The 11,365-nt window shown below is 34.8% G+C and overlaps 1 long non-coding RNA gene across 1 annotated transcript; it reads right to left on the reverse strand.

Moving 5' to 3' along the window:
• Positions 1 to 1,319: 1,319 nt before the first annotated feature.
• On the reverse strand, positions 1,320 to 4,264 carry LOC131027980 (uncharacterized). Its single transcript, XR_009102558.2, has 2 exons — positions 4,068 to 4,264; positions 1,320 to 1,543 (listed from the first exon to the last, which is right to left on the reverse strand). It is a non-coding gene; the product is annotated as an uncharacterized LOC131027980 (long non-coding RNA).
• Between the last annotated feature and the right edge of the window lie 7,101 nt (positions 4,265 to 11,365).

Below are 11,365 nucleotides of genomic sequence, written 5' to 3' on the forward strand. Positions count from 1 at the left end.
ACCCAACATAAACAAAAACCTATAAACAAGTTTGCATACACACAACAGTCAACAGAAAAATATTAACATACACAACTCAAGCCTATATGTTCCTTGCATAAATATTTCGCAAGAAGGTTATGATGCCTAAGTTTTAGAAGGAAATAAACTTCCACAACTAGAACACTTTTGCAACTTAAGACAACTTGTAACCTGCAACATACATATAACTCTATAAAAGGTGCTTAAAATGAGGCAAAACTATCAGGAAATAAGGATTTTCACAAGTAATAACATCAATCACCAACACAATGAAAACATAAAGAGGATGGTCCTTTGACTATGGAGGAGAAATCAACATGGCAAGTTATCTGCAAGGTGAAAATTTTATAAAAGAAGAAAAGGAAGCAACCAGTCCAAATCTTTCAAGAGGATGTCCCATCAAGCATCTTGCTATGATGGAGTCCAACAATACATCACAGGTCATGCTTGCACTGAGGCATGAGGTTTCAAATGAAAGAAAGCATACCCAGTTGTCTTATCCACTTTAAGACAACATGAATGATCTACATGAGTGGGTAAGTGATGTTGTGTATGGTCTCCAAGAAGTATTGCAACTATATGTTGTGGTTATATTCAAGCTTCATCTTTGTGTAGCTGCCCAAAGACATGTAAAGCATCACAAATTGGGAAGAAAATGTAGCTATTTCAAGGTACCTGTCAATGGTTTTGTTTAAGTGATTTTGTTTGTTGGATAGATTAGGTTAGGATAGGTTTCCGTTCCAATAAGTGTTGTTGCACATAGATTAGATGTAACTTTCACTTTCCCTAAGTGCTTTGCGCACAATTCTGTAGGAGTAATAAGAGTGATGCTGATATAATGCATTGTAGTTATAGAAGGAAGGTATTCATCATATGAAATAGGGAATTTTGTGTATGCATTGCCACACATGATAACAGTATGCAGTGAATAAGAAGGTGCTTTGTTGTTACCCTGCTAATTCATCAATTACACATATATCATTTATGACAGTGAGGTGGTTAGTTCACTATCACAAGCTTACACCTGTACTCAATGGATTAGCAGTGAAAAGTGAGTTACAGTAGTAGCAATGCAAAAGAGATGTTTTTCAAAGGTTTTGACGAATCTGCCCAATGGACAAGTTCAAGCAACTGGTCTATGATGCTTAGCAGGCAAGCATTTAGCAGAAATCGCCAAAAATGTTACCTAATTTCACTTCTAGCTCAATTAGGTAGAGATGGAGTAGCATTTACATTGAAAATTAAAAGTATATATCTGATTATGCTAAGTGCTCATACAAGCAAGAGTTGTTATCAGCTAGAGAAATAAATGGCTTTCTTTATTCATAAATGTCAAAGGTATAGTGTCCCACACAAGCCATGGGAATAACTCGTTCAATGAAATACAAAAATAAATTATACATTTATAGAAAAAGCATATAGAAAGAGGAGCGGCCCGTCATTGCCTGGAATGACGAATCCCTGGTTGAATGCTTGCATCTTTAAGCTCCTTAGCTCCAGAAGTGACGTTGTCTAGGGTTGCCTACAAGAAGAGAGAGAAAAATGGTTAGAGCTCAAGGATTCTTATCAATAGGTATGGAAATTCACCAAATGCATAGTTTCTTTCATAAAGTATCATCAATTTTGCAGTCATCACATGTATAATAGAGGAGATCAGAGATAAACATCATCAAGTTTCATGAAGATCAAAATTCATTGTTTTATCTAGCATGTTTGTTCACTGTGCAGGTTTAGGTACGATGTTCATTATTTGAATACTTTATATTTCATACTGATATGTCAGATATCACAACATGTGGAGTTAAATGAGGCTCAGATATCATCTCGTTTTTCTAACAAAGCTAAGTGTCTTTCCTATGTCGTAGAAGCTCAATCAAGAGGAAACTCATTATTCATAACAGTGAGCTAATGAGACCACTATTATAAATAAAAAGCTCCTGCTCAATGGAACCACTCTGACATGAGAAAGACCAAACAATGATACTCACAAATGATACTAGTACTCAAGCAGGACAATCATGAGCATGAGAAAATAAATGAATGACATCCAAAGATAGAAATAGTGTTCAAAACCTCAAAGAGTTTATTGAAAGAAAATATTTCCATCATGAAGGCATAAAGATGATTGCAGCCATGAAGCAGTAAAATGATAGTGAGGTCATATAAAGAGCCAAGTTGCAACAGTTCAGAACAAAGAACAGTACCTTAAAGCAAGCTTAGTTCCAAAGTGTGAGGAATCATGAGTATCTAGAAGTGACATTACATCAAAACACAGTCCATGAGACTGTATTAACTTCATGGATTATCAAAATAGAGGTTTGAAAGCCATTTGGGATGCACACAGCCCCGAGGATGATAGTTTGCAGGCCTAGCAGAGACCTTTTGACAGTCCATAAATCTCTTCACAACTCAAATGGCAGTTAGGGATTGTAGGTAACCCATGAATGCAAAGAATGGATGAAGGACACCATCAAAGAAAGTCATGGCAAAGTTTAAAGAAAACCCTCAATCATAAGAGCATAGAGAGGTATTAAGAGCACTCAAAGCACATTTTAGTGATAAAGAGTAATGAAAGTAGTCACTTCATTTTGGGACAGTCATGGAGCAAATAATAAAAAAGTAGTGATGCATATCACTGTCAACAAAGCAACAGTAAGAAGACTCCCAGAATATGAATTTTGCAGTCTTTATTAGTATGTAGAGGGTAGTCAATACAAAAGGAAGTTTGCAACATTCTTATAAGATACAATGGTCAAGGCGACTATGTTCTTTACCAATGATATTCAATGAAGGCCAAGAACAAGACAATCCTATCACTGTCAAGATATCAATCAACAAGAGCACTGTGTAACAGTCATATCCCCAATGTGTAGATCTCAAGGTCAAAGTTGTAAAAGCACATTACAGAAGAAATAATTAGAACTATTCATATTAGAACTATTCATTTTCTGACTTTTTGCACTGCACAATGATCATACAAAGGGCAGAGAAAACAGTATAAAGACTTTTGGCAGTTCATTAATTTCACAAAGCATATATAGATATTGTGGTGAATCATAATCAAGGGACCCTTCAGAATAATGGAGAATAAGATTTTGAGCAGATCATGAATATGAGAACACATAGATATATGAAGGTTATAAGTTTGGAATAGCATCCATTATTAAAGATCAATGCTATCAAACTCAATCTCCATAAAGCAACCATAAGGATATGTCACAGTGCAACCTCAAAGGGTAAGGAAGATCACAGCCATGATATGCATAGGTTTCGAGCACCAGAAGCTTAATGACAGTCTTACTCAATATAACAGTCATAGTCATCATTTTGTAAGTCATCAAGAAATGTTGAGCAAACAATCATTTCATCATAGTCAATGATCATAGAAGATAATGGCGTCCTCTATTAAAACTTATAATTTGCAGTCAAAAAGGTAAAGTGCAGATTTAGTCACAGAAGGGGCAACAGTCAGTGATAAGAACTCGTATAAAGGTAGTAAATGCACAATTATAACAGCCTTTGAATGCTCATAGCAGTTAAAGACATAAGGAGTAGCCTTAGACCTTCAAGGGAAATATTTAGGGTCAAATGCATAGTGCAAGAAGCCACAATCATTGTTGACAGCCAAAAGAAAGCCATAGTTAATAGGTTACATAGAGCATTAATTAGGCGAAAAAGATTACGTCTGTGCATTCATGAAAGGCCATTGTTTCTATGTCTTCATTCATAATTATAACAGATGATGTCAAAGCATAATATGGTGATCAAAATTTATTTGCGGTCCAAGCAATAAAAGAACAAAGATCATTGTTTTACGGGTTCATGAATTTCAATGCATAGAGCGGTGATCGTATAGTTTGCACAAATATAGCTTCAGAGCAGTGGATACAAACTTGAGATCAAAAGAAATAGGAATCATTAGAACTATCATGGTGTTGTGAGCTTCCATATGTACGGTCATTTATATGAAAGTAAAGCAGCCCTTTCAATCATTTTCAGAAAAAATTAATACAATAAATCCACTTTGTAGAGATATCAAAACTAACTTATAATGGCAGATTCAGTGCGTGCAAGGCCTACAAAATCTTGCACGAAACCTCCATTCAAAGCCCTTGAAGGAATGAAGCATCATGGCGGCACATAACAGAGGAGAATTACAACAGAAATGAGTGAAATGAAATACCATTTAGGGTTATTTTAACCCTAAGTGTGACTTTTGGACAAGGCATTTTATGCCTTTGTTTTGTTTTATTTTCACTCAAGCTTATACCCGTAACCCCTAGGATGATTTTACTTTTTTACATAGTTTTCAAATGTAAAATAAAAAATATACATATATTTACATAGTTTTCAAATGTAAAATAAAAAATATACATATATTACTAAGTGGTGTTGAAATGAACGTTTAGTGATAGTATTTTATAATTCAGGAACATGTCATCCTCCTTTATTTTTAGTCAAAGGCAGGTATTTTAAAATTTATGGGATGCCTAGCATATAGGGAAGTTGAGGAGGTTAGCAAATATTTGGAAGGAATATAGGGTTGTTTTGAGTCAATTTAGGGGAATTAGAGTGCTTTTATGGTTGGACAAGGTCAAAATTGACCTTTTCAACACTTTGGAGCCTTTTTTGGAGAGGATTAGGCTTCTATATTTTGGGCCTGATTTTTGCATACGACCCAAAGCAGTTTCTAATTCCCATTTTGGTGCAACTGTTTGGGAGGGGAATATAGTCACTTTGTAGACTCATTTGTACTAGTTCTGATTATGCAAAATTTTGGCACTTAGTGATTTGAGAATCCTTCTTGAGATTATGCATATTTTGTAGCTCTTTTGGACATGTATACCAGTATTTACCTCGGCTATCAATAAGAAGTGAAGTGATTTACCTTCTCATTCCTCTGTTTTCATTGTGTGTGTTGGTGATTGATGTTATTACTTGTGGAAATCCTTGTTTCTTGGTAGTTTTGTCTCATTTTAAGCACATTTTACAGAGTTATATGTATGTTGCAGGTTACAAGTTGTGTTAAGTTGTAGAATTGACTTCAAAAATGAAGTTTGAAGCATACTTATGCTTCTTTCAAGCAGTTACATTAAAATAGAGACTTTAACCTCCTTGGTTGAATGCACTCAAAAAGCCTATTTTGAGCCCATTAAAAGACTCCAAAAATGCTCCAAAAATGGAGAAAAAGTCAAATTTGACCAATTCCAACATAATGACTCCTCTAAAATGCATTCAATCTCCCCTAATTTGACTCAAAAAATCCCTAGAGACCCTCCAAATGTTTAGAAACTTCTTTTAACTCTCCTATATGCTCTCAATCTCATAAATTTTGACAATAACCTCCTTTGACTCATTGCCAAATCAAAAGCATAATTATATTGCATGAGTATATGTTAAAGTGGTAAATATTAATACTTAACATATTTACATTCAATAGGATTCGATGCAACACATATGAGGAATTAGTAAATGGAGGTGAATTAGAAAATAAAAAGGCAAAAATGCCTAAGCTTATCGAATGTTTAGGGTAACAAAAACCCTAAAGTAAGTATACTGCCATTCATTTCACTCTTTAGTTGCATTTTTCTCCTGTTCTGTGGTGTTGCCTTGATGATTTTTCCTTCGAGGGTTGGAATGGATATATTTGGAGGGTCTTATGCAGGTCGAATGCACTTTAAAAGCCGCCATGGTAAGTTAGTTTTGCATTTAACAGTAATACTTTGTAAGAATGAGAGCTCACGGTATTCACTTTTTCAAATTTTCTCTTGGATTAATTGTCCTAATGTATCTACTACCTTCTATGTCTTATTTTTTTTCATCTCAGATTCATCTCTTTTGATTATTGTTCCAGGATTCTTTTACTGAGATCTGTGTCTTTGGCATGAATGTTGTTATCAATGCCTCCTTTAACTATCTTGATGAAAATTTATCACGTTGAACATTGTTCTTTACCCTACCTTTGATGAACACTTCCCTTGTAACTCTACTCTATGGTTGTTTTTCATCTCTTTCACATGGTTATTAGTGGTCTAATTATTGTTTTGAAGACTAAAAACCCTAAGACAACCCTATCTCTACTCTTTCTACTCCCACTACCTTGATATTTGATTGAGATTTGATCTCAATAACAAACCACTGGCTTCTAGATTGCAACTTGGATGACAATGATCTCTTTGCTCCATTTGATCTTTTATGTCATAGGTTGCTCACTCTGCTTCATGACTAAAAAAACCCCTTCTATCCATCATGGATATCATTACTCATTTATTATGCTTTGATCACGAGGAATGGGGGATGCTACTACTAAGGGTTTTATTGGCCTGTGACTTCTTCATATCTTCTCATTAATACTATAGCTATACCCTTAACTTGATCACTCAGAAGGCCACTAAGATTATCCTTTATAAGTTTTTGTATGTTCTTCATGTATAGTATTTACAACAATGCTATTGAGTGTTTTGTCAGTACTTGATACTATCTTTCTTGAAGCAGATCTTGTGTTACTCATAGTGAAGCTTTTACAAAAAATAGATTGAATAGTTCAAATGACAAAGGCCCTTAATTCATTGCTTTAACCTGCATCTTGGCTAATAGGTCTTTTGTGTGCTTGACTAGTGATGTGCCTTCATGCATTAGATATAACTGTCACTAGCTAATAAATTACTCTGTCTTTGGCAACCTTAAACATCATGGTCTCTCTATCTATAAGCTTGATTGCTCCTTTGATTCGATATAACTACTTCTTGTGCATATTAACCTCTGCAAACTCCAAATGACTGTCCCTGGGTTTGTTGTATTGTTGGATAATTTTTTCACTGTGATATCATGTGTAGACGTCTAAAATTAATTAAATTAAATATTTATTTATTTTATCCTTTTTACATAATTAATTTATTTAATTATGATCCTCTTTATTCTTCTTAGGGTTAATTGAATTTACCTTAATTAATCTTGTCACTATAGTCCAAATAATTGATTTATTTTATAAATTAATTATTCCCTATTTTTCTAAAGTTCCTCAATTAATTATTTCTTCTAAATTCCCTTTAGCAAATCATGTGATTCCTACAAATCACTCTCCCTAATTCTTCATTAAGCTGATTAATTCTTCTAGAATACCCACTTGACATTATTTTCTAATTTTTAATTCCTCCAGTCATTCTCTCTCCTCTTGTCAAATCCTCCTACAAATCCCACTTGTCTTATAATCTTCTATTACCTCATCTTATCACCTCCTTAATCATTTGCTAGTGGCTAATCCCCATGATTAACCACCAAGTCAACCAATAGCCATAAATGACTAAGTCCTCTTGTCTCCTCCTCACCTTCTAACCTTAAATGCACCCAATTGGGTCATTTCAAGGATTTCAAAATCTCACATTCTCCCATGTCTCTCACCTTCCCAAGGAATTTTTAATTCCTTTTCCCATTTCCTTTCCCCATGAAATCCATTATTTGGAAATTTTTAATTCCCTTGTCCTCTCTCAAAGGAATTTTTAATTCCTTTTATTCCCCCAAGGTACTTGAGGAAATCTTCCTCATGCACCTTGTGTAGTGTGGAAACAAGAAATGCCTTTATGGAAAATCTCTTGGTCTTCACACCATGTCCCTTCAATCCATGTGCACTCTCTCCTTCAATCTCCACCCTTGATTCATCTTCAATCCTAACCGTCCATTCCTCTCCCTTCCAATCCATAAATTGGGGTCTCCTCCCCCTCATTTGGCATCTCATGTTCAAGTAACCTATGCTGGCCTAATAGCTTTAGAATTGTCATTTGTGCATCCATACTATAGTCAAGTGAGCATCCATTATCACTTAGCATTCATAGCAATCCACTTCCTCCATCTATCTTGCATCCATCATTCCACCACTTATCCATTTGTTGTGCAATTGGAGAGCATTCCATATCAAGCAAGAAGGGCAAATCCAAACAAGTGGAGCACAAGGGCGCATCTTCCACTTCATCAAGCCCAATCCTAATGAGAAGGTAAAATAGTAAGGTAAAATGGTTTGTGTTTTGATTGATTTGTTTGCATATTAACCATTTAATCTTGCCTTTCTACTTTTTCCTTACTTCATCATGATTTGCAGCACTGGTAAAAATGGTCAAAGCTTACAATTTTATCAGGGGACTATATATAGTGTTTTGTTCTATCACAAACTATCCATGTATCATTGGTTGATGTTTCCCAAGGCATGTCAGAACTATCACGATTGGGATCTTGTTACAAATTGTTACAAATATATGTCATAACCTTTGATATTTCTGTTATTTCTCATCACTCATTCCCAATGTCTTGAATCCTCATTCACTACTCTTATACCCTTCATTAAGCCTACACTAATGGTTGATTCACTTCAACTGTATGCCCATATTTCTCCAGATTTTGTCACTGTTCTTGTGCTTTTGCTCTGTTTAAATTATAGTTTTACCATGAATGAACATAGTTTGTGTCATAAGGGCTTCATGATTGCTCTCATGACTAGTTGTATTCTTATTGATCATCAAAATAATGTCTCTACTTCATTCTTTGTATCATCTTAGATGATAACAATTGTGATGTATTCTCTTTTGAAACTGAAACAAATCATAATGCTCTAATCTGATCATCCATTCTTAACATAGACATTCAATCTTGGTACGGACTTATACAAGTGTGTCATTTTATTCTTAACTTGGAAGGCTCATACATTGGGCTAGTGACTACCTTCATTCAAATAACTACCATTTCATATTCTTGGCCATATACTATTCCTTTGTTGTTGCCTTCATTTATTCACTATCACGTATTATTTAGCCTTGATTCATTGCTATTGTTCGTTGTAGTTGTACTGAGCAAACACTAATTGTTTAAAATAGTGAAAGAATCAACTCACTGTTCATGAATGATGAGTGTCTGATTGATACAACTACAGGCTTGTTGGGCTCAACCCTTGTGGGAGCCCATTTCACTCCACATGTTGTAATATTTGATTTTACTATAAAAGAATCTAGCAATAAATATGATACATGTCCCTATTGTATTACGAGAGTGAACACTGTGCATCAATTGATGATGTATAACTGAAGGTCTGGAATCTTGAGCTCCAACATAATCTATCCCATCTCCTTGCAGGTATTTCTAGATGGCGAAGCAACTGAAGTTGGAGATAGAGATTTCAACTATGGGATTCGTCATTCCAAGCAATGATGGACCCATCTTCTTTTCTTGTGATTCATTTTCATATGCATTGTTTTTCTCTTTGTAATGCATTACAATAGTCATTCCCACAACTTGTGTGGGACATTTTATCATTAATGAATAAAGAAAAAAATCTTCTGATATTCAAAGCTATGTAATTTTCTTCTCTTTTGAACACTTGCATTGAATCTATTGTTCATTTGATTGCATTTCTCTTCCAGAAAATAATACTTAGCAGAATTTAAATGTGTACCTCAACCTTTTTTAGTTGTAAACACTTTTCCAACTCTACTTGATTGGGTTGGAAGTGAAATTACGTAACATGTTTGGCAATTTATACTAAATGCTTGCTTTCTAAGCATCATAGATCATCCATTGGGCACAAAGTCCTTTTTACCTAACAAAATTTGAGAAACACTTCATAGCACCACTGTAACTCACCATGACATTGTTGCAACCTCTTCTAAACCATTGAGTACATGTGTAAATTTTATGACAGTGAACTAATGATCTTCACTATCATGAATGGTATATATCTACTTGATGAATTATGAGGGGGAAACAACAAAACACCTTCTTATTCACTACATATTGTTGTAATTTATTACAGTTCTATGAAGGAGATATTTATTGTGTGTGATAGTGAATGCACAAATTTATTGTTTCATATGATGAATACCTTCCTCCTACAACTATAATGTATTATAGCAAGAACATCCTTATAACTCCTACATAACTTTGCACATAACACTTAGGGAATGAAAACTCCATCTAATCTATGTGCAACAACACTTATTGGAATGGAAACCTATCCTAACCTAAACTATCCAGCAAAACAAAATCACTTAAACAAAACCATTGACAGGTACCTTGAAATAGCTACCTTTTCTTCCCAATTTGCAATGCTTTACATGTCTTTGGGCAACTACAGAGAGATGAAGCATGAATATAATCACAACAAATAGCTTCAATACTTCTTGGAGACCATATGCAACCTCACTTAGCCACTCATATTGATCATTCATGCTGTCTAGAAGTGGATAAGATAGATGGGTATGCTTTCTTTCATTTGAAACCTTATGATGGGTGCAAGCATGACCTGTGATGTATTGTTGGACTCCATTATAGCAAGATGCCTGATAGGACATCCTCTTGAAAGCTTTGGACTGGTTGATTCCTTTTCTTATTTTATAAAATTTTCACCTTGCATGATAACTTGCCATGTTGATTCCTCCTCCATAGTCAAAGGATCATCCTCTTCCACTAGGGTACCTAATAACTCATCAAATCTATCATCTCTCAGAAGGCTCTTAGAGACAACTAGTCCATGCTCAACATCCCCATTATTACCCAAGGAGGTACACTCCAAATCAATATTTTCTTCTTCAATGAAGGAAGGCAAATGTGCAAACAATGAGACAACCTCCTTCAACAAATGTTCAATTGATTTATCAGCCTCAAGCTCTTTTGCACAGCAGAAAGGAAGCTCCTTTGACTGGCTAAGATCCTCCAAATCAATGTCATTAGAAGTTTCTTTACTTGAGAGAACGAACTCATCCTCATCAAGACCGTATTCTTCCTCTTGCTCCATGTCTGATTTTTCCTCTTGTTTATTGTTACCTTACTGCTCTAGTTGATTATGCTCATCGCACAGCTGCAACAAACCCGATTTTGTTGTTGGTTCACATGGCATCAAGTTATCATCAATATTAGAGCAAAAGTCTTCAATGATACTTGAGAAACTGTTCTCACCTTACTAAAAAATTTGCACCAAATTGAGATGAGTTTTATCACTCTAGTGCTCAAAGACTACTATTGATGAGAGCAAACTTAGACTCTCTTTAGTATTTTCAATAGAAGAATGTATCTCTTTACACCAAATTATAGGACATTTCTCCTTATAAGCCTCCTCTAACTCCTCATCAAGTTGCTCTGGTTGATCTTCTAAGATAAAAACTAGAACATTTTCATCAATTTCAATAAAACAAGGGAGCTCAGTTTGAACATTCAATGGTTTATCCTTAGAAATATTTTCTTGTTGAAGCCGATACTACTCCATAGCTATATGCAGTAAATTTATACTCCTAGCCTCCTTCATAGTGTGTTCTTTATCTTGAAAAACAATAGCACAATCAGATTCATCAAGTAGGGAAACTTG

This window comes from Cryptomeria japonica, chromosome 5 (assembly GCF_030272615.1).
Source record: "Cryptomeria japonica chromosome 5, Sugi_1.0, whole genome shotgun sequence".
Classification (NCBI taxonomy): domain Eukaryota; kingdom Viridiplantae; phylum Streptophyta; class Pinopsida; order Cupressales; family Cupressaceae; genus Cryptomeria; species Cryptomeria japonica.